This window comes from Bombina bombina, chromosome 9 (assembly GCF_027579735.1).
Source record: "Bombina bombina isolate aBomBom1 chromosome 9, aBomBom1.pri, whole genome shotgun sequence".
Lineage (NCBI taxonomy): Eukaryota > Metazoa > Chordata > Amphibia > Anura > Bombinatoridae > Bombina > Bombina bombina.
The window spans coordinates 9728597-9753747 of record NC_069507.1 but is presented as its reverse complement, the minus strand read 5'-3'; the positions used below and the strand labels follow the sequence as shown (position 1 = coordinate 9753747).

Sequence of the window (25151 nt, the reverse complement as noted above, 5' to 3'; positions counted from 1 at the left end):
TATCAAAAATAAAAACAATTACACCTAATCTAATAGCCCTATAAAAATAAAAACAATTACACCTAATCTAATAGCCCTATAAAAATAAAAACAATTACACCTAATCGAATAGCCCTATAAAAATAAAAACAATTACACCTAATCTAATAGCCCTATAAAAATAAAAACAATTACACCTAATCTAATAGCCCTATAAAAATAAAAACAATTACACCTAATCTAATAGCCCTATAAAAATAAAAACAATTACACCTAATCTAATAGCTCTATAAAAATAAAAACAATTACACCTAATCTAATAGCTCTATAAAAATAAAAACAATTACACCTAATCTAATAGCCCTATAAAATAAAAACAATTACACCTAATCTAATAGCCCTATAAAAATAAAAACAATTACACCTAATCTAATAGCCCTATAAAAATAAAAACAATTACACCTAATCTAATAACCCTATAAAAATAAAAACAATTACACCTAATCTAATAGCCCTATAAAATAAAAACAATTACACCTAATCTAATAGCCCTATAAAAATAAAAACAATTACACCTAATTTAATAGCCCTATAAAAATAAAAACAATTACACCTAATCTAATAGCCCTTTAAAAATAAAAACAATTACACCTAATCTAATAGCCCTATAAAATAAAAACAATTACACCTAATCTAATAGCCCTATAAAAATAAAAACAATTACACCTAATCTAATAGCCCTATAAAAATAAAAACAATTACACCTAATCTAATAGCCCTATAAAAATAAAAACAATTACACCTAATCTAATAGCCCTATAAAAATAAAAAAGCCCCCCCCCAAAAAAATAAAAACACCCCCTAGCCTACAATAAACTACCAATAGCCCTTAAAAGGTCATTTTGTAGGGCATTGCCCTACTTTTACCTGGAAAAAATACAAAGTCCCCCCAACAGTAACACCCACTTTTTTTATTTTTATAGGGCTATTAGATTAGGTGTAATTGTTTTTATTTTTATAGGGCTATTAGATTAGGTGCAATTGTTTTTATTTTTATAGGGCTATTAGATTAAGTGTAATTGTTTTTATTTTTATAGGGCTATTAGATTAAGTGTAATTGTTTTTATTTTTATAGGGCTATTAGATTAGGTGTAATTGCTTTTATTTTTATAGGGCTATTAGATTAGGTGTAATTGTTTTTATTTTATAGGGCTATTAGATTAGGTGTAATTGTTTTTATTTTTATAGGGCTATTAGATTAGGTGTAATTGTTTTTATTTTTATAGGGCTATTAGATTAGGTGTAATTGTTTTTATTTTTATAGGGCTATTAGATTCGGTGTATTTTTTTTATTTTTATAGGGCTATTAGATTAGGTGTAATTGTTTTTATTTTATAGGGCTATTGGATTAGGTGTAATTGTTTTTATTTTTGATAATTTCATTTATTTTTTTGTTATCTTAGTGTTTTTTATTTTTCGTAATTTTGTGTTTATTATTTTTGGTAAACTTATATTATTTTTTTCATAGGATTTGTTTTTTTTAGTTGTAATTTCAATTTTTTCGTAGTGTTAGGTTTTTTTAAATTTGTAATTTAGATATTTTAATTGGTAGTATTTTTTATTTTATTAGATTAGTTATGTTAGGTTAGTTTATAGTTTAATGTTAGGTTTATTTTTATTTCACAGGTAAGCTTTTATTTATTTAAATAGAGTTATATTGTAATTTTAATTTAAAGTTAGGGGGGTATTAGGTTTAGGGGTTAATAGTTTAATTTAGTGTTTTGCGATATGGGGGGGCTGGTGGTTTAGGGGTTAATAGGTTTATTTAGTGGCGGAGATGTTGGAGGCCAGAGGTTTAGGGGTTAATAACTTTATTTAGTGGCGGCAATATCGGGGTGAAGCAGAATAGAGATTAATAGCTTTTATTAGTGGTGGCAATGTCGGGGGCGGCATATTAGGGGTTAATAACTTTATTATAGTGGCGGCAATGTCTGGGAGAGGCGGAATAGGGGTTAATAACTTATTAGTGGTGGCGATGTCAGGAGTGGCAGATTGGGGTTAATAACTTTATTTAGGTGTCGGGGGCAGCAGATTAGGGGTGTTTAGACTTGGGGTTTATGTTAGGGTGTTAGGTTTAAACATAACTTTTTTCCCCCATAGACATCAATGGGGTTGAGTTACGGCGATCACCATTCCGCACTTCAGGTGTTATTGATGTCTATGGGGAAAAGTGTGCACAAGCACGTCAAAGCAGCCCTTGTTTTTTGTGCTGTATGGAGCTTAACGCCACCATATCGCACACACAAGAAGGCTTTTCAGTAACTCGTAATGGCAGCAATATGGAGAGTGAAATAACGCAACTTTTGTTGCTTTCATTCCGCACCCTCTATAGCGCAAAACTCGTAATCTAGGTGAAAGTTGTTTGTTTCAAATACATTATACATTGCAGCAATCGCACACACAAACAGAAGGAAGGTGTATAACACTAAATCACACATAGAAGTAGCTGTATAGTGCTAGCACTATTTAGCAGTCCCACGTTAACTTTGCTAGACTGAGACTTTTTGTGTGCATCGTATTGCGCTATTATTACAAATTGAATTGCGAGGGATCGAAAGCCAGATGTGTTCAAAGAACCGAAATTGGAATATCGCAAACAAGTAAACGTATCCCCCATAGACTGCAATATATTGTGAAAAGGGGGGAGGAACCTAACAACCTTACTTGCGTGCAAACCCAATCGCGTTTACTTGTGTGCTAACCTGATATGAAATATGAATATTTAACATTCCAATATTCTTTTCCGACCGCAAATCGTGATTGGGCTCACACGTTTACATTTACTTTCAACTCGTAATACGCACACTAGTTCTGTTGCGCGCAAAAATCTGATATCACTTGTGTGCAATGGTAAAGTAGCTCATGATCGGTAATCCCACAAAAACCCACATTTTGAGTGCTGTCCCACTACAGTTTAACACAGTCACAGTAAATAGAGTCTGAACTTTACATGCAAACTGGGCATCATTCAGGGAAAATATATAAATCTGTCTAATTCATGCCTTATGCTACAGCTGTTGCACCACTTGCACCAATATCTACCAACCCCATGCACAGTCTGCTAGCTTGTCAGGAATCTGCCCACTAACCTGGCACACCCAATATCTACCAACCCCATGTACAGTCTGATAGCTTGTCAGGAATCTGCCCACTAACCTGGCACACCCAATATCTACCAACCCCATGCACAGTCTGCTAGCTTGTCAGGAATCTGCCCACTAACCTGGCACACCCAATATCTACCAACCCCATGAACAGTCTGCTTGCTTGTCAGGAATCACCAGCCTGCCCACTAACCTGGCACACCCAATATCTACCAACCCCATGCACAGTCTGCTTGCTTGTCAGGAATCACCAGCCTGCCCACTAGCCTGGCACACACCCAATATCTACCAACCCCATGCACAGTCTGCTAGCTTGTCAGGAATCACCAGCCTGCCCACTAACCTGGCACACCCAATATCTACCAACCCCATGCACAGTCTGCTAGCTTGTCAGGAATCACCAGCCTGCCCTCTAACCAGACACACCCAATATCTACCAACCCCATGCACAGTCTGCTTGCTTGTCAGGAATCACCAGCCTGCCCACTAGCCTGGCACACACCCAATATCTACCAACCCCATGCACAGTCTGCTAGCTTGTCAGGAATCACCAGCCTGCCCACTAACCTGGCACACCCAATATCTACCAACCCCATGCACAGTCTGCTAGCTTGTCAGGAATCACCAGCCTGCCCACTAACCTGGCACATACCCAATATCTACCAACCCCATGCACAGTCTGCTAGCGTGTCAGGAATCACCAGCCTGTCCACTAGCCTGGCACACCCAATATCTACCAACCCCATGCACAGTCTGCTTGCTTGTCAGGAGTCACCAGCCTGCCCACTAACCTGGCACACCCAATATCTACCAACCCCATGCACAGTCTGCTAGCTTGTCAGGAATCACCAGCCTGCCCACTAACCTGGCACATACCCAATATCTACCAACCCCATGCACAGTCTGCTAGCTTGTCAGGAATCACCAGCCTGTCCACTAGCCTGGCACACCCAATATCTACCAACCAGTGATGTGCAGTCACTAGAGGCAGGTGAGGCAGTGCTTCACCTCTCATATGGGCAAAAATATATTTTTTTTTATTGGCTTTAAAAAAAAAATTGTAAATTTTTTTCCCCCAGCATTTTTTTCTCTCACAGCTATATGTTGTGCAATGAAGAGGCACAATCAGGTCTGCCCACCATTACACAACATGCTGCGCCATCTACTGGATGCAAGTGGTTAAGATCATTGCATGGCTCATTAACTGCTTATTTGAGGCAGTCCTATTTGGGCTGAACCAATCCAGTGAGAGGCATTAGTAAGTGGAACATAGGGTTGGGGCTGGATGTTAAATCATATAAAACAAAACAAAAACGCAAAAAAACAACTTTCATATATTTTGTTGCTGTCCTGTGAACCTGCTAGCTTTGCTAAAGTGAAAAAGAGAGTTCTGTTCTTCCCCTCTAAGTGCAGTGGAATGTGCCACTGTCACTTCCTGAATCCTTACAGAGCAGGAGAGAGGCACAGAGAGCAGTGTTTCACCCACATCTTATTAAAGTAAGATTTTACTGAAAGATTCTGTTAGTTAAAATGATAATTTAATGAATGTGGTTTAGTGTTTGTTTACTCTTTTATAGCAGGGTCGTTTTTGTATTTTGTTTACTCAAACTTTACACCCACTAACTTAGCAGCTTGCCTCTGTACTTCACACTAAATTATAGACTAATTTTCTGATCTCTCTGTAGCTCTGCTGTTTTATTACTTTAAAATGCAGTGGTCCCCCCCCCCCTTGTGTGTGTGTGTGTGTGTGTCTCTGTCTCTCTCTCTCTCTCTCTCTCTCTCTCTATCTATCTATCTATCTATCTATCTATCCATCTCTCTCCTTATGTGTTGTTCTCCCCCATGATCTCTTTCTCTCTCTGTCTCTCTTCCTCCCCCTCTGACTCTCATCCCTTATGTAATGAAAGAATCTATAAGCATAATTTGCAGCATTAAAGTAAAATGTATGTTTTAAACATATTTTAATGGGCATGGATTTCTAGATCTCATAATCAGAGCAAGCATTGTGTTATCTGGCAAGTGTTTCTGTTACAATCCTTTTAGACTAAAATCAGATGTTTACTAAGTTGACCAGTTTTCCAAGACACCATTTAAAGGGACATGAAACCCATATGAAACCCATATGCAAATTTAAATAACTTTCCAATTTACATCTAATATCTAATTTTCTTTATTCTTTTGATGTCCTTTGTTGAAAATCATATCTAAATATGCTCAGTAGCTGCTGATTGGTGGCTGCACATAGATACCTCATGTGATTGGCTCACCATGTGCATTGCTATTTCTTCAACAAAGGATATCTAAAGAATGAAGGCGTATCCTAGCCCCTGCCTCACCATCCTCTGACGTCACTGCACGTCACTGCTACCAACCCCATGCACAGTCTGCTTGCTTGTCAGGAGTCACCAGCCTGCCCACTAACCTGGCACACCCAATATCTACCAACCCCATGCACAGTCTGCTAGCTTGTCAGGAATCTGCCCACTAACCTGGCACACCCAATATCTACCAACCCCATGCACAGTCTGCTAGCTTGTCAGGAATCACCAGCCTGCCCACTAACCAGACACACCCAATATCTACCAACCCCATGCACAGTCTGCTTGCTTGTCAGGAATCACCAGCCTGCCCACTAACCTGGGACAATCAATATCTACCAACCCCATGCACAGTCTGCTAGCTTGTCAGGAGTCACCAGCCTGCCCACTAACCTGGCACACCCAATATCTACCAACCCCATGCACAGTCTGCTAGCTTGTCAGGAATCACCAGCCTGCCCTCTAACCTGGCACACCCAATATCTACCAACCCCATGCACAGTCTGCTTGCTTGTCAGGAATCACCAGCCTGCCCACTAGCCTGGCACACCCAATATCTAACAACCCCATGCACAGTCTGCTTGCTTGTCAGGAATCACCAGCCTGCCCACTAGCCTGGCACACACCCAATATCTACCAACCCCATGCACAGTCTGCTAGCTTGTCAGGAGTCACCAGCCTGCCCACTAACCAGACACACCCAATATCTACCAACCCCATGCACAGTCTGCTTGCTTTTCAGGAATCACCAGCCTGCCCACTAACCTGGGACAATCAATATCTACCAACCCCATGCACAGTCTGCTAGCTTGTCAGGGGTCACCAGTCTGCCCATTAGCCTGGCACACACCCAATATCTACCAACCCCATGCACAGTCTGCTTGCTTGTCAGGAGTCACCAGCCTGCCCACTAACCTGGCACACCCAATATCTACCAACCCCATGCACAGTCTGCTAACTTGTCAGGAGTCACCAGCCTGCCCACTAACCTGGCACACCCAATATCTACCAACCTCATGCACAGTCTGCTAGCTTGTCAAGAATCTGCCCACTAGCCTGGCACACACTTAATATCTACCAACCCCATGCACAGTCTGCTAGCTTGTCAGGAATCACCAGCCTGCCCACTAACCTGGCACACCCAATATCTACCAACCCCATGCACTGTTTGCTAGCTTGTCAGGAATCATCAGCCTGCCCACTAACCTGACACACCCAATATCTACCAACCCCATGCACAGTCTGCTAGCTTGTCAGGAATCTTCCCACTAACCTGGCACACCCAATATCTACCAACCCCATGCACAGTCTGCTAGCTTGTCAGTAATCTGCCCACTAATCTGGCACACCCAATATCTACCAACCCCATGCACAGTCTGCTAGCTTGTCAGGAATCACCAGCCTGCCCACTAACCTGACACACCCAATATCTACCAACCCCATGCATAGTCTGCTAGCTTGTCAGGAGTCATCAGCCTACTCACTAGTCTGGCACACACCCAATATCTACCAACCCCATGCACAGTCTGCTAGCTTTTCAGGAATCTGCCCACTAGCCTGGCACACCCAATATCTACCAATCCCATGCACAGTCTGCTAGCTTGTCAAGAATCTGCCCACTGTCAGGGTGCCAGGAATCAGACTGAGACGAGAAGTGCAAAAATAATCACACCTTTATTAATAGCAAAAAATTATAAAAAAGTCCACACGTCAAAACTCTCACAAACAGGTCTGAGACAAAACAAAGGCAAAGCATACTGAACAGAGGCCCTTTAAATAATAAGTGATGACATCACAATTCTGAGACTGCATCCTGTCTCACACGGATGATGCACACCAGTCAGGCCAAAAAAGGAAGTGCAGGAAATGAGCAGCATCCCCCACAATGCACCATAGTCGGGAAGAGAGGTGAGTAAAATGGCTGCCAGCAGCACATGGCAAACACAACAGGTAAAAACCCTGACAGTACCCTCCCCTCAACAACCCCTCCCCGCGGGAGGACAAAAGGCTTATTGGGGAAACGGGCATGGAAGGCACGGAGGAGGATGGGAGCATGAACATCAGAGGAGGGAACCCAAGAATGCTCCTCCGGACCGTAGCCCCTCCAGTGAACCAAATACTGTACACGGCCCCTGGACATACGAGAGTCAATAATGCTGCTGACCTCATACTCCTCATGGTTGTCAACAAAGATAGGACGGGGACGAGGCAACACAGTGGTAAACCGATTACAAACCAATGGTTTCAAGAGGGAGCCATGAAAAACATTGTAGATGCGCATAGCAGGAGGAAGGTCAATAGCGTAGGCCACAGGATTAACCCGTTGGAGTATTTGAAAAGGACCAACATAACAGGGAGCCAATTTATTGGAAGGCACACGAAGGTTCAAGTTGCGGGAGGACAGCCAAACTCTCTCACCAACCTGATAGGAAGGTGCGGGCACATGCCTATGATCAGCCTGTGGTGATCTGAGACATAGCAACGGAGGAACTGTTCCAGAGCTTGATTAGACCGTTCCGCAGCCCCATTGGTTGAGGGTGATATGCCGAGGAGAAGGAAAGTTGGATCCCCATTTGAGCACAAAAGGAACGCCAAAATCTGGAGACAAACTGGCTACCCCGGTCCGACACTATCTCCTTGGGTAACCCATGTAAATGGAAGACCTCCCGGGCAAAAATTGAAGCAAGCTCCTGAGCGGTAGGCAGCTTCATCAAGGGAATGCAATGTGACATTTTAGAAAAACGGTCAACCACCATAAGGATAACAGTATTGCCATTTGAAACCGGGAGCTCTACAATGAAGTCCATGGAAAGATGTGTCCAAGGACGCTCACCATTAGCAATAGGTTGAAGAAGACCCACAGGAAGACATTGAGGAGTCTTATTCTGTGCACAAACTGAGCAGGAGGCAACCTACGCAGCAACATCAGAACGAAGACCTGGCCACCAGAATTGTCGAGGGACAGACCAAATCATTTGGTTCTTGCCTGGGTGACTTGCGGCTTTAGGATAGTGGTAAGTGTTCTTAATGGTAAGACGATTAAGACCCCTATAATCGATACATGGTCTTAACTCGCCACCCTTTTTCTTCACAAAGAAGAAGCCAGCCCCTGCAGGAGAGCAGGATTTGCGGATGATCCCCTGCGACAGAACATCAGCAACATACTCCTCCTTAGCACAATTCTCTGCAACAGACAGAGGGTACACCCGGCCCAGAGGAGGAATGGCTCTGGGTTGCAGGTCTATGGCACAATCGTTAGACCGGTGAGGAGGCAACGTACCGGCACGCACCTTGTCAAACACGTCTAGGAACTCTCGATACTCCTCTGGCAATTGAGATACCGAAGAAGTGCACAAGACTTTAACTGGTCTCCGAAGACAAGTGGAAATACATTGCGGGGATCACGACAAAATTTCGGACCTGCGCCAGTCGAGACTGGGATTGTGCTTTTGGAGCCAGGGATAACCCAGAACAACTGGAAAATGCGGAGAGTTTATCACCTGGAACTGAAGGATTTCAAAATGGAGAGCCCCAACAGCCATGGATAACGGAGCAGCTTCATGAGTAACGAGTGCAGGCTGAATGGGCCTGCCATCAATGGCCTCAATAGCAAGCGGAACAGACCGAGGCAAAACAGGAATGGAGTGCTTTGATATAAAGCACTGTCAATGAAATAGCCCGCAGCCCGGAGTCAACAAGAGCCTGAGTGACTATGGAGGAGTCCACCCAGGAAAGGACAACCGTGACTAAAGGTTTCTCCTTAAGCGGTTCCGGGGACGAGGATAAACTCCCCAAGTCTGCCCCCGACAGGACCTTAGGTGTGAGCGTTTCCCTGCCGTTTAGGAGAAGACTTCAAAAGGTGGCCCTGTAACCCACAATAGAGAGCAGAGCCCCTCCCTCCTCCTAAAGGCCCTGTCTGCCGCGGAGAGACGCGTGAATCCCAACTGCATCGGCTCAGCAGTACCTGGTGACTCGGGACCAGGAGGCATGGGAGGAGAGGGAGGCATGGGTGGGAACGAACACGTAGGAGACAACGGAACAGGAGGCTTCCGCAAGCGCTCCTTGAAAGAGGGCCTCTCTCTGAGTCTGATGTCAATTAGGATCAAAAAAGACACCAATGCCTCAAGATCCTCTGGTAAATCTCTGGCAGCAACTTCGTTTTTAATCGCATCAGAGAGCCCATGAAAGAAGGCGGCAACAAGGGCTTCATTGTTCCAACCTACCTCTGCGGCAAGCGTATGGAACTAAATAGCATACTGAGCAACAGATCTTGTACCTTGCTGAATGGACATGAGTCGTTTAGCAAGGAGGCCACCAATTCAGGGTAATTTATAATCACAGGTTTATTAGTCTCCCACAAGGGATTAGCCCAGACAAGAGCTGTGTCAGAGAGTAACAAGATGAGAAATCCCACCTTAGCTCTGTCAGAGGGAAACGCCTGAGGTAACATCTAAAAGTAAATGCCCACCTGGTTCAAAAACCCTCTGCACTGAACAGGATTGCCTTCATATCGCTGAGGTAGAGGTGCAGAACCGGACATGCTCCTGGTAGACATAGGTGCAGCAGCGGAAACAGGAGCAGCCATAACTTGCGGGACACTTTGGTCCAAATGTGCAGTGCGAGTCAGCAGGGTTTGCAGGGATAATGCAAATTGATCCAAGTGGTGATCCTGTTCATCCATCCTGGAAATGATGGCAGGTAAAGGTGGATAATTAGCAGCATCAGGATTCATGGCCTTTGCGTAATATCAGGGTGCCAAGAATCAGACTGAGACTAGAAGTGCAAAAATAGCAAAAAATAATAAAAAGTCCACAAGTCAAAAAACAAGCCAGGAGTCAAAACCAGAGCTGGTAGTCAGACGAGCCGAGTCAGGAGCCAAAGCAAATAGTCAGACAAGCCGGAATCAGGAACAAGGAAAACAACAGAGTCAGGAACAAGCCAGGGATCAGGAACCAGGAAGGACGTCAGGCAGCCAGGTAATACACAGGAACTCTCACAAACAGGTCTGAGACAACGCAAAGGCAAAGCATACTGAACAGAGGCCCTTTAAATAATTAGTGATGACATCATAATTCTGAGACTGCATCCTGTCTCACACGGATGATGCACACCAGTCAGGCCATAAAAGGAAGTGCAGGAAATGAGCAGCATCCCCCACAATGCACCATAGTCAGGAAGAGAGGTGAGTAAAATGGCTGCCAGCAGCACATGGCAAACACAACAGGGAAAAAACCCTGACACACACCCAATATCTACCAACCCCATGCACAGTCTGCTAGCTTGTCAAGAAACTGCCCACTAGTCTGGCACACCCAATATCTACCAACCCCATGCACAGTCTGCTAGCTTGTCAGGAATCTGCCCACTAGTCTGGCACACCCACAAAATCTACCAACCCCATGCACAGTCTGCTAGCTTGTCAGGAATCACCAGCCTACTCACTTATGGAGGAGGAGGTGGTATCCAGATATTTGTATTTGTTAGAAGAGCAAGTTAGAAACAGACAGACATTAAGTAAAGTCATTAGTAAGTATGTGACAACGCATAGGAAATAACTTCTGATACCCTGATACCAGGGTCATTGGTTACAGGGAACATATTAAGGTGAAGAGTAAAAGAGCAGAATGATTTAACTTGTAACAAGAAAACAATGTAGCCAGTATTGTGACCCACTACATGAAGACTTTACATGCAAATCACAGACAGGTTATGACAGCAGATAAGGACCAGCTGATTATTCTATTAAAAGAATATTTGTGCAGCTGAACTCTGCTCCCAGCCTGTTGCTTTTAATTCTGCCCATATCTACTATAAAGTGTATGTGGGATAGTCTTATGCTTATCCCAGGCATAATTTGTACATAGGATAGTATTATGCTTATCCCAGACATTAATTAGTATGTAGGATAGCCTTATGCTTATCCCAGGCATTAGTAGAGAGAGGATAAAAGTCCTCAGAGGGTGCGCTGATGCTGACCAATTGATTGTAGTCAAAGAAGCTTCTAAAAGATGGCCGCACTCCCGATAAAAGTCCCGATAATAATCCGGATGGATCTCGAGCTGTGATAGGAAAAAAAGAAGAGAGGCGCCAAAAACCATAAAACAGTATCGTAGGTCCAAACAAGTAAGAGACCCCTACGTGTTCAATCCACCCCGTTGGGCCAGATACTCACAGAGAAGGCGGCACAAACTTCGTGCCTCTAAGCAGTCGGCAATCCATCAGAGGCGTGTGGATTGCCGACTGTCGATTGGTGGACACGGAGTGACGTACGTTAGCTGAGGTGTGTCTATCGGGCGACTCTGAACAGTCCCGATCCGAGCTTAGAGGCACGAAGTTTGTGCCGCCTTGTCTGTGAGTATCTGGCACAACGGGGTGGATTGAACACGTAGGGGTCTCTTACTTGTTTGGACCTACGATACTGTTTTATGGTTTTTGGCGCCTCTCTTCTTTTTTTCCCAGGCATTAGTTAGTACATAGGATAGCCTTATGCTTATCCCAGGCATTAATTAATATGTAGGATAGTCTTATGTTTATCCCAGGCATAATTAGTACATAGGATAGTCTTATGCTTATCTCAGGCATTAATTAATATGTAGGATAGTCTTATGCTTATCCCAGCCATAATTAGTACATAGGATAGGCTTATGCATATCCCAGGCATTAATTAGTATGTAGGATAGCCTTATGCTTATCCCGGGCATTAATTAGTATGTAGGGTAGCCTTATGCTTATCCCAGGCATTCATTAGTATGTAGGATAGCCTTATGCTTATCCCAGGCATAATTAGTATGTAGGATTGCCTTATGCTTATCCCAGACATTAATTAGTACGTAGGATAGCCTTATACTTATCCAAGGCATTAATTAGTACGTAGGATAGCCTTATGCTTATCCCAGACATTAATTAGTACGTAGGATAGAATTATGCCTATCCCAGGCTTTAATTAGTATGTAGGATAGCCTTATGCTTATCTCAGGCATTAATTAGTAAATAGGATAGCCTTATGGTTATCACAGGCAATAATTAGTCTGTAGGATAGCCTTAAGTTTATCTCAGGCATTAATTAGTACATTGGATAGTCTTTTGCTCTTCCCAAGCATTAATTAGTACGTAGTGTAGCCTTATGCTTATCCCAGGCATTAATTAGTACGTTGGATAGTCTTATGCTTATCCCAGGCATTAATTAGTACGTAGGATAGTCGTATGCTTATACCAGGCATTAATTAGTATGTAGGATAGCCTTATGTTTATCCCAGGCATTAATTAGTATGTAGGATAGCCTTATGCTTAGCCCAGGCAATAATTAGTATATATACAGACATAAGACCAGTTATCACCAGCACTGCATCATTATGTCCTTGTGGTAGAGCAGGGGGATATACAGACATAAGACCAGTTATCACCAGCACTGCATCAGTATGTCCTTGTGGTAGAGCAGGGGATATACAGACATAAGACCAGTTATCACCAGCAGTGCATCAGTATGTCCTTGTGGTAGAGCATGGGGAGATATTCAGACATAAGACCAGTTATAATCAGCAGTGCATCAGTATATCATTGTGGTAGAGCAGGGGGATATACAGTCATAGGACCAGTTATAATCAGCAGTGCATCAGTATGTCCTTGTGGTAGAGCAGTGGATATACAGACATAAGACCAGTTATCACCAGCACTGCATCAGTATGTCCTTGTGGTAGAGCAGGGGGGATATACAGACATAAGACCAGTTATCACGAGCAGTGCATCAGTATGTCCTTGTGGTAGAGCAGTGGATATACAGACATAAGACCAGTTATAACCAGCAGTGCATCCGTATGTCCTTGTGGTAGAGCAGGGGGATATACAGACATAAGACCAGTTATAACCAGCAGTGCATCCGTATGTCCTTGTGGTAGAGCAGGGGGATATACAGACATAAGACCAGTTATAACCAGCAGTGCATCAGTATGTCCTTGTGGTAGAGCAGGGGGATATACAGACATAAGACCAGTTATAACCAGCAGTGCATCAGTATGTCCTTGTGGTAGAGCAGGGGGATATACAGACATAAGACCAGTTATAACCAGCAGTGCATCCGTATGTCCTTGTGGTAGAGCAGGGGGATATACAGACATAAGACCAGTTATAACCAGCAGTGCATCCGTATGTCCTTGTGGTAGAGCAGGGGGATATACAGACATAAGACCAGTTATCACCAGCAGTGCATCAGTATGTCCTTGTGGTAGAGCAGGGGGGATATACAGACATAAGACCAGTTATCACGAGCAGTGCATCAGTATGTCCTTGTGGTAGAGCAGTGGATATACAGACATAAGACCAGTTATAACCAGCAGTGCATCCGTATGTCCTTGTGGTAGAGCAGGGGGATATACAGACATAAGACCAGTTATAACCAGCAGTGCATCCGTATGTCCTTGTGGTAGAGCAGGGGGATATACAGACATAAGACCAGTTATAACCAGCAGTGCATCAGTATGTCCTTGTGGTAGAGCAAGGGGATATACAGACATAAGACCAGTTATAACCAGCAGTGCATCCGTATGTCCTTGTGGTAGAGCAGGGGGATATACAGACATAAGACCAGTTATCTCCAGCAGTGCATCAGTATGTCCTTGTGGTAGAGCAGGGGGATATACAGACATAAGACCAGTTATAACCAGCAGTGCATCAGTATGTCCTTGTGGTAGAGCAGGGGGATATACAGACATAAGACCAGTTATAACCAGCAGTGCATCCGTATGTCCTTGTGGTAGAGCAGGGGGATATACAGACATAAGACCAGTTATAACCAGCAGTGCATCCGTATGTCCTTGTGGTAGAGCAGGGGGATATACAGACATAAGACCAGTTATCACCAGCAGTGCATTAGTATATCCTTGTGGTAGAGCAGGGGATATACAGACATAAGGCCAGTTATAATCAGCAGTGAATCATTATGTCCTTGCGGTAGAGCAGGGGATATACAGACATAAGACCAATTATAACCAGCAGTGCATCCGTATGTCCTTGTGGTAGAGCAGGGGATATACAGACATAAGACCAGTTATAATTAGCAGTGCATCAGTATGTCCTTGTGGTAGAGCAGGGAGATAAGGAAATGTATGCTTACCTGATAAATTGATTTCTCCTACGATACGACGAGTCCACGGATTTCATCCTTAATTGTGGGATATTAACCTCCTGCTAAAAGGAAGTGGCAAAGAGCACCACAGCAGAGCTGTATATATAGCATCTCCCTTCCCTCCACCCCCAGTCATTCGACCGAAGATTTAGGAAGAGAAAGGAAAAGCTAAAGGTGCAGAGGTGACTGAAGTTGTAAGAATAAAATATAATCTGTCTTAAAATGACAGGGAGGGCCGTGGACTCATGGTATCGTAGGTAAGCATAAATTTCAGGTAAGCATATCAGGTAAGCATAAATTTCCTTTTCTTCTACAAGATACAATGAGTCCACGGATTTCATCCTTACTTGTGGGATACAATACCAAAGCTACAGGACACGGATGAAAGGGAGGGACAAGACAGAGACCTAAACTGCTTGAAGAACCTTTCTCCCAAAAACAGCCTCAGAAGAAACAAAAGTATCAAATTTGTAAAATTTTGAAAAAGTATGAAGGGACGACCAAGTCGCAGCCTTACAAATCTGTTCAACAGAAACATCGTTTTTAAAGGCCCATGTGGAAACCACAGCTCTAGTATAATGAGCCGTGATTTTTTCAGTAGGCTGCTATCCAGCAGTCTCATATGCCAGGCGGATGATACTCCTCAGCCAAAAAAAAAAAAAGAGAGGTAGCCGTAGCTTTCTGACCCCTACTCTTTCCAGAATAAACAATGAATAATGAAGATGATTGACGGAAATCCTTGGTTGCCTGTAAGTAAAACTTCAAGGCACGAACCATGTCCAGATTATGTAACAGACGCTCCTTCTTAGAAGAAGGATTAGGACACAAGGAAGGAACAACAATTTCCTGATTAATATTCTTATTTGAAACAACGTTAGGAAGAAATCCAGGTTTGGTACGTAAAACCACTTTATCAGAATGAAATATAAGATAAAGCGAATCACATTATAACGCTGAAAGCTCAGAAACTCTTCGAACAGAAGAAATACCGACCAAAAACAAAACTTTCCAAGATAACAATTTAATATCTATGGAATGCATCGGTTCAAACGGAACCCCTTGAAGAACTCGAAGAACTAAATTCAAACTCCAGGGAGGAGTAATTGGTCTAAATACAGGCTTAATTCTGGTTAGAAAAATGAAAGAAATACAGAGGGCGACTCCTAGTGCAGATGAGTTAATAATGTATGAACCCACTGACTTATCCCTTAGAAAGATACTCACAAAGTGAAAAGCACACTATAGTGCAATTGCAGCCTGCTGGGTATATTACAGTGGCCCAGCGCACATAGTCACTCCGGCACAGGGTCGGCTCTAAGGGTGGGCATTGGGGGGCAATGCCCCCCCCCAAATGTAATGCTGTGCCCCCAGGGCAAAAGAAGTGATTTTTAAAAAAAAAATCTTTTTTTTACATTTTCAAAGTGACGGAACGTCCAGGGTCCCAAATGTCGCGTCAACCACTTGAGGACCCAGCTAATCTCTTTACTCTCCTCGATTTACAACCAGATAACAAATAAAGTTGCATTTCCCTGCTGGTGCTCTCACAGTTAAAGAGACAGTACACTGTAAAATTGTTTTTCCATAAATGTATTTTAAATGACTTGTTATACCAACTGCAGAGTATAAAATATTTGAGAAATTGCATTTTTGGGTTTATTTGTGTATCTGAAGTAGCTGGTTTTGTGCTTTGAAACCGCAGCCTATTACAATGGGTTGAGCTTCAGGTAATATCAGATCTCATTATGTTATCACTTTCATGTACACAGACTTGCTTCCTTATCTTATATTTGTCTGGAACACCAAAGCTCAATACATAGAGAGAACAATGGAAAATTATCATTTTATTACTTAACTATCATGCCCCCCACTGAGGGTGTAATCTCTTCTGCTGGCTGTGTTTACTTAGGCTTGTCAATAGCGTATACGCCAGTATCAAAACTTTCAGTATAGGTTGGGAAACCACAAGCTAAATCAGCTATTTCAAATGCTGAAATAGGAGTAAAGGAGCCACTTGCAACCAATTTAATACACTCAAGCAGGTAAAAAGGATCATTGGGAATAATTTAAAGGGGAGAAAGTATTTGGGTGAACTGTCCCTTTAACCTAGGGCTTGCAATGCTCCTCCTCCTGCTAGCCCACTTACTACAGAGCTGAAGTGAGATGATGACATCATCAGACCTCTGCAGGAAGTGCTGGGAGAAGCTAACAGTCAGTGAGAGGGAAGGCAGAAGTAATTTTGTGAAAACACAGCAGTATAACCAATGTGTGTGTGCGAGTAGTATCCCTTCCCTATTGTGCTTTATATCCTGGCAGCCACAGATAAAGAAGCAAATTGGGAATTCCTTGGTTTCCCCACTGCAGGTCACACAAAACAACTGTGCATTGTTCCTGCTTTATCTGCAGTGATCAGTGTAAAATGTGTGTCAGATTATAGGTGCTCACATACACACACTTCAAATGTAGCTGTGGGACAATGAGTGAAATAGCCTTATGTTTATTATTTACATGTTTCAAAACATCTCCTATTTGTCCCCAAGGTTGTTTTATTATATATATATATATATATATATATATATATATATATATATATATATATATATGTATATACACACATACATACACACAATAAACACACTGTGTGTATATATATAAATATATATATATATATTGTTTGTGTGTATATATGTATATGTGTGTATATACATATATACCGTGTGAATATATATATATAATTTGTGTGTATATACATACTGTATATACTGTGTGTGTGCTGGTAAATATCATTAATATCTGTACAAGTAATGTACTGCTTGGCACTCAAACGTATTGTCACGTAAAAGCTTATTTGATCATTAGTAGGGTCATTGGTAGAGCTACACATGCAAACAGTGTCCACTGGCTGTGTCATATGTGGGAGACATTCCTGAGATATGACAATTGTAACCCCTGCACTGCCATAAATCTGGTAAATGTAACTGCTGCTGCACTGCCAGACATCTTATAAATGTAACCCCTATACTCCTTGAGATATGATACATGTAACCGCTGCACTTCCAGAAATATAAACAAATCTAACTCCTGCACAGCCAGAGATCTGATAAATGTAACCCCTGGACTGCCACAGTAGGTCTGCTCTTATTTTGACTCTCATACATGCTATTTAAATGCGTTCCCCTTCGTGAAAAAAAAATGCCCCCCCATTTCATTCGTTCTGGAGCCGACCCTGCTCCGGCAATGTACTGTTTCAAGTCCTTGTGGTGGTCAAATGAAAAAATTGGAGACTTCAGTTGATAAAAAGAGCTTTATATTAAGAAAATATAAAAACCATTGAACAAACAAATAAAAACTCTCAGTAAAACACGCTACACGTTTCTCAGAGCTAACCACTCTGTTTCCTCAGGCAAGTAATACTGATATGTAGCTGAAGTCTCCTATTTATGTAACCTTTAACCAGTGAGGATGAGAGTTACACCCAGTGTACACCCTTTTTTTCACAGGTGTATATGCGATTAATTGATTCCACAATACATCATTAGAGAATATAACTCATCTCATCTAACACACAATAACATTGCAATATTAACATCTTTTCTTGAATATACATCGATGGTGTAAAGATATATAATCAATTATTTAGCATAAGACCTATATACACATTCGAAAATGACTAGCCATGTTGAACAGTCTTGTTTAAAAACGGACTATATATCGTTAAAATCTAAATATACCTTATAATGATTCTTCCTTTTGGTGATCCAAAATCTCTATTATTCAACATATTAAACCACATTCTTATTGTTCTGTTTGGTTGCCTTAAAGTACAATTTTTCTATGTTATAGTGACTCAGCTCACTATTGCAAAATGCTGGCCAATTCAATCATGTAGGGTGTGTGAATAGCAGCCAATGACCGTGTATTATTTGGTATCTGTTCCGGTGTCTGCAACATAACTTATAACTTAACCCTTATCCCTACGTATATTGGCAATTTTTATATAAAAACTATGTGCATATTTTACATATTAGTCCTCTTCATCCTGTTTAGAAACAGGCATGGGAGCTTAAATTTATAATGCTATGCCTTAGTTTTATGTCATAAGAGCTATTATCGGAAAATTCTGGTTAGAGCCTGACAAAAAGACTGAACATCTGCCAAACGTTTGTGAAGCAAAATTGACAAAGCAGAAATCTGTACCTTTAAGGAATTTGCTGACAACCCTTTCTCCAATCCTTCTTGGAGAAAAGACAGAATCCTGGGAATCCTAACTTTACTCCATGAGTAACCCTTGGATTCACACCAATAAAGATATTTACCCCATATCTTATGATAGATTTTTCTAGTGACAGGCTTACGAGCCTGTATCAAAGTATCGATGATCGAATCATAGAATCCCCGCTTAGATAAAATCAAGCGTTCAATCTCCAAGCAGTCAGCTGCAGAGAATTTGGATTTGGATGTTGGAAAGGTCCTTGAATGAGAAGGTCCTGTCTCAAAGGAAGTTTCCACGATGGCAGAGAGGACATGTCCACTAGATGCGCATACCAAGTCCTGCGTGGCCATGCAGGCCCTATCAGGATTACTGAAGCTCTCTCCTGTTTGATCAGAGCAATCACGCGTGGAAGGAGAGGAAACGGTGGAAACACATAAGCTAGGCTGAACGACCAAGGTACTGCCAAGGCATCTATCAGTTCGGCCTGAGGATTCCTCGACCTGGATCCGTAACATGGAAACTTGGCATTCTGACGAGATGCCATCAGATCTAATTCCGGTCTGCCCCATTGGCGAATCAATGAGGCAAACACCTCCGGATGGAGTTCCCACTCCCCCGGATGAAAAGTCTGATGACTTAGAAAATCCGCTTCCCAGTTCTCTACTCCTGGGATGTAGATTGCCGATAGATAGCAAGAATGGGCCTCCGCCCATCGGATTATCTTTGATAATTCTATCTTCGCTAAAGAACTCCTTATTCCCCCCTGATGATTGATATACGCCACAGTCGTGATATTGTCCGACTGGAATCTGATGAATTTGGTCGAAGCCAACTGAGGCCACGCCTTAAGCACATTGAATATTGCTCTCAGTTCCAGAATATTGATTGGAAGTAGAGACTCCACCTGAGTCCAAACACCCTGAGCCTTCAGGGAATTCCAGACTGCACCCCAGCCCAGAAGACTGGCGTCCGTTGTCACTATCACCCATAACGGTCTGCGAAAACACGTCCCCTGGGACAGATGATCCGGCGACAACCACCAAAGAAGAGAGTCTCTGGTCTCTTGATCCAGATTTATCTGAGGAGATAAATTTGCATAGTCCCCATTCCACTGTTCGAGCATGCACAGCTGCAGTGGTCTGAGATGAAAGCGAGCAAACGGAATGATGTCCATTACCGCTACCATTAATCCAATGACCTCCATACACTGAGTCACTGATGGCTGAGGAATGGACTGAAGTGCTCGGCAAGTATTTAGAATCTTTGATTTTCTGACCTCCGTCAGAAATATTTTCATGTCTACCGAGTCTATCAGAGTTCCCAAGAAGGGAACCCTTGTCCGTGGAACTAGTGAACTCTTTTCTATGTTCACCTTCCAACCTTGAGTTTCTCAGGAAAGACAACACTGTGTCCGTGTGAGATTTTGTCAGATGATAAGTTGACGCCTGAATCAAAATATCGTCCAGATAAGGGGCCACTGCAATGCCCCGCGGTCTTAGAACCGCTAGAAGGGACCCTAGAACCTTTTGTGAAGATTCTGGGTGCTGTGGCCAACCCGACGGGAAGAGCCACGAACTGATAATGTTTGTCCAGGAAGGCAAACCTTAGGAACTGGTGATGATCCTTGTGAATAGGGAAATGAAGGTATGCCTCCTTCAAGTCCACGGTAGTCCTATATTGACCCTCCTAGATCATTGGTAAGATTGTTCGTATAGTCTCCATTTTGAACGATGGGACTCTGAGAAACTTGTTTAGACACTTGAGATCTAAAATGGGTCTGAAAGTTCCCTCTTTTTTGGGAACCACGAAAAGATTTGAGTAAAACCCCTGTCCCTGTTCCAGTTTTGGAACGGGACAAATTACTCCCATGGTAGAGAGGCCTTCTACACAGCGTAAGAACGCCTCTCTTTTATCTGGTCTACAGACAATCGTGAAAGATTAAATCTCCCTCTTGGGAGAAAATCCTTGAATTCCAGTTGATACCCGTGGGTCACGATTTCCAATGCCCATGGGTCCTGAACATCTCTTGCCCAAGCCTGGGCAAAGAAAGAAAGTCTGCCCCCTACCAGATCCGGTCCCGGATCGGGGGCCGTCCCTTCATCCTGTCTTTGTAGCAGCAGCAGGCTTCTTGGATTGTTTACCTTTATTCCAAGCCTGGTTGGGTCTCCAGATGGACTTGGATTGAGCAAAATTCCCTTCCTGCTTTGTGGAGGAAGAGGAAGCAGAGGGCATTCCTTTAAAATTTCGAAAGGAACGAAAATTATTTTGTTTACCCCTCATCTTAACAGACTTATCCTGAGGTAGGGCGTGGAAAGGAATAGCTAAAAGCTTAGATTTTGATGACACATCAGCAGACCACGATTTGAGCAATAACGCTCAGCGCGCTAAAATGGCAAATCCTGCATATTTCGCCGCTAATTTAGCAATTTGAAAAGCGGCATCTGTAATAAAGGAATTAGCTAGCTTGAGAGCCTTAATTCTATCCAAAATATCCTCTAATGGGGTCTCAACCTTCAGAGACTCTTCTAGAGCATCAAACCAAAAAGCTGCTGCAATAGTAACTGGAACAATGCAGGCTGTAGGTTGTAAAAGAAAACCCTAATGAATAAATAATTTCTTTAGAAGACCCTCTAACTTCTTATCCATAGGATCTTTGAAAGCACAACTGTCCTCAATAGGTATAGTTGTACGCTTAGCCAGGGTAGATATAGCTCCCTCCACCTTACCGACCGACTGCCAAGAGTCCTGAATGGTGTCTGATATGGGAAACATTTTCTTAAAATTAGGAGGAGGAGAGAACGGTATACCTGGTCTATCCCATTCCTTTTTTACAATTTCCGAAATTCTTTTAGGAACCGGAAAAATATCAGTGTAAGTAGACACCTCTAGATATTTGTCCATCTTACACAATTTCTCTGGTGGTATCACAATAGGGTCACAATCATCCAGAGTCGCTAAAACCTCCCGAAGTAACAGGCGGAGGTGTTCCATCTTAAATTTAAAGGATATGACGTCCAAATCTGTCTGAGATATCTTTCCTGAATCTGAAAGTTCTCCCTCAGACAGCAATTCCCTGACCCCCAACTCAGAGCACTGTGAGGGTACGTCGGAAATAGCCAATAAAGCATCAGAGGATTCAGTATTCACATTAATACCTGACCTACTGCGTTTACCCTGTAACACTGGTAATTTAGATAATACCTCTGTAAGGGTAGTTGACATAACTGCAGCCATCTCCTGCAGAGTAAAAGAATTAGACGCACTAGAGGTACTTGGCGTCGCTTGTGTGGGCGTTAAGGGTTGTGACACTTGGGGAGAATTAGATGGCATATCCTGATTCTCTTCAGACTGAGAATCATCCTTAGGCACACTTTCTTTACTTAAAATATGCTTTTTACATTGTAAGGCCCTTTCAGTACAAGAGGTACACAACGTAAGAGGGGGTTCCACAATGGCTTCTAAACACATAGAGCAATTAGTATCCTCAATGTCAGACATGTTGAACAGACTAGCAATAACCACAATAGTCGTTAAACACTTTATTTATTGATTTAAACAATTTTTTGAAAAACGTGTACTGCGCCTTTAAGGAATAAAAAAGCGCACAATTTTTCCCAAACTGCCTAAAAAGGTTAAATAACTCTGTATAATTAACTTCACATAATCAATAGTGCCAAAAATTATTGCATCCTAAGAGCAAAGGGTGAAATTAACCTCTAAAAGCTATTTATAGCAAAAAATATGTATGTTTGACTTAGAAAAAATGACCACTGCACCTCGCCACAGCTCAGCTGTGGCACCTACCTGCCCCCAGGTTACTGCAAAATGACTTGACAACGATCCGGTTAACAGAACACCAGTTTAGGCCCAACCGGAGCTAATGCCTGCTGCCTTCTCAGTCAGAGTAAACTGCGCATCATGGACGATGTTCGCATTAGACTGTACAACCGCATGGGAAGCGGTTAGCAATAAAGCCATGTGGTCCCCTAAGCACAACATCAATATACAGCCATACTGATTATTTGATCTTTCCAAATAAAAACCGTTAAAGGGACATTGTACCCAAAATTTTTCTTTTGTGATTCACATTGAGCATGAAATTTTAAGCAACTTTCTAATTTACTCCTATTATCAAATTTTCTTCATTCTCTTGGTATCTTTATTTGAAATGCAAGAATGTAAGTTTAGATGCCGGCCCATTTTTGGTGAACAACCTGGGTTGTCCTTGCTGATTGGTGGATAAATTCATCCACCAATAAAAAAAGTGCTGTCCAGAGTACTGAAACCAAAAAAAAAACTTAGATGCCTTCTTTTTCAAATAATGATAGCAAGAGAACGAAGAAAAATTGATAATAGGAGTAAATTAGAAAGTTGCTTAAAATTGCATGCTCTATCTGAATTACAAAAGACAAAATTTGGGTACAGTGTCCCTTTAAGCTGCCTCTCCCAGTGTCCCTTTATATATGCTGCTTTAAGCCCTTTTGCTGCTTTAAGCTCAGTACTATGTCATAAAATAAATAACACAGGATTTTCAGTAATACCCTTTGTTTACAGGTCTACTGCAGGGAAAAAATGTCAGCCAGTTCTGATATACCAAGTCTCCTCAGAAATAATGGACTGAACATACCTCAATGCTGCTTGTAGCATGAAACCGTTCTCCACACTGAAGATTTCTCTTGTACTACCTTCAGAAGCTCTGTGGGAACCAACATGGATCTTAGTTACATCTGCTAAGATCATCAACCTCAGGGCAGAAATCTTCTTCTATATCTCCCTGAGGAAAATAGTACTCACCGGTACCATTTAAAATAAAAAACTTCTTGATTGAAGAAACTAAAACTAACACCTCACTTTACCTCTTCCTAGTACTAACACAGGCAAAGAGAATGACTGGGGGTGGAGGGAAGGGAGGAGCTATATATACAGCTCTGCTGTGGTGCTCTTTGCCACTTCCTGTTAGCAGGAGGTTAATATCCCACAAGTAAGGATGAAATCCGTGGACTCGTCGTATCTTGTAGAAGAAATACAGACATAAGACCAGTTATAACCAGCAGTGCATCAGTATGTCCTTGTGGTAGAGCAGGGGATATACAGACATAAGACCAGTTATAATCAGCAGTGAATCATTATGTCCTTGTAGTAGAGCAGGGGATATACAGACATAAGACCAGTTATAATCTGCAGTGCATCAGTATATCCTTGTGGTAGAGCAGGGGATATACAGACATAAGACCAGTTATAATCAGCAGTGCATCAGTATGCCCTTGTGGTAGAGTAGGGTGATATAGAGACATAAGACCAGTTATAATCAGCAGTGCATCAGTATGTCCTTGTGGTAGAGAAGGGGACATATACAGACATAAGACTAGTTATCACCAGCAGTGCATCAGTATGTCCTTGTGGTAGAGCAGGGGATATACAGACATAAGACCAGTTGTAATCAGCAGTGCATCAGTATGCCCTTGTGGTAGAGCAGGGGATATACAGACATAAGACCAGTTATAATCAGCAGTGCATCAGTATGCCCTTGTGGTAGAGTAGGGTGATATACAGACATAAGACCAGTTATCACCAGCAGTGCATCAGTATGTCCTTGTGGTAGAGCAGGGGATATACAGACATAAGACCAGTTCTAATCAGCAGTGCATCAGTATGCCCTTGTGGTAGAGTAGGGTGATATAGAGACATAAGACCAGTTATAACCAGCAGTGCATCAGTATGTCCTTGTGGTAGAGCAGGGGATATACAGACATAAGACCAGTTATAACCAGCAGTGCATCAGTATGTCTTTGTGGTAGAGCAGGGGGCATATAAGGACATAAGACCAGTTATCTCCAACAGTGCATCAGTATGTCCTTGTGGTAGAGCAGGGGATATACAGACATAAGACCAGTTATAACCGGCAGTGCATCCTTTGGTCTTATGTCTGTATATCCCCCTGCTCTACCACAAGGACATAAGGATGCACTGCTGGTTATAACTGGTCTTATGTCTGTATATCCCCTGCTCTACCACAAGGACATACTGATGCACTGCTGGAGATAACTGGTCTTATGTCTGTATATCCCCTGCTCTACCACAAGGACATGTTATCTCCAGCAGTGCATCAGTATGTCCTTGTGGTAGAGCAGGGGATATACAGACATAAGACCAGTTATAACCAGCAGTGCATCATTATGTTCTTGTGGTAGAGCAGGGGATATACAGACATAAGACCAGTTATAACCAGCAGTGCATCATTATGTTCTTGTGGTAGAGCAGGGGATATACAGACATAAGACCAGTTATAACCAGCAGTGCATCAGTATGTCCTTGTGGTAGAGCGGGGGATATACAGACATAAGACCAGTTATCACCAG

At 42.4% G+C, this 25151-nt stretch overlaps 1 protein-coding gene across 1 annotated transcript in view; it reads left to right on the top strand.

Annotated features, from left to right (window-relative positions):
* Positions 1-25151, top strand: part of SORBS1 (sorbin and SH3 domain containing 1) — a gene marked incomplete in the record, with an annotated part of 400431 nt that overhangs the window by 159895 nt on the left and 215385 nt on the right.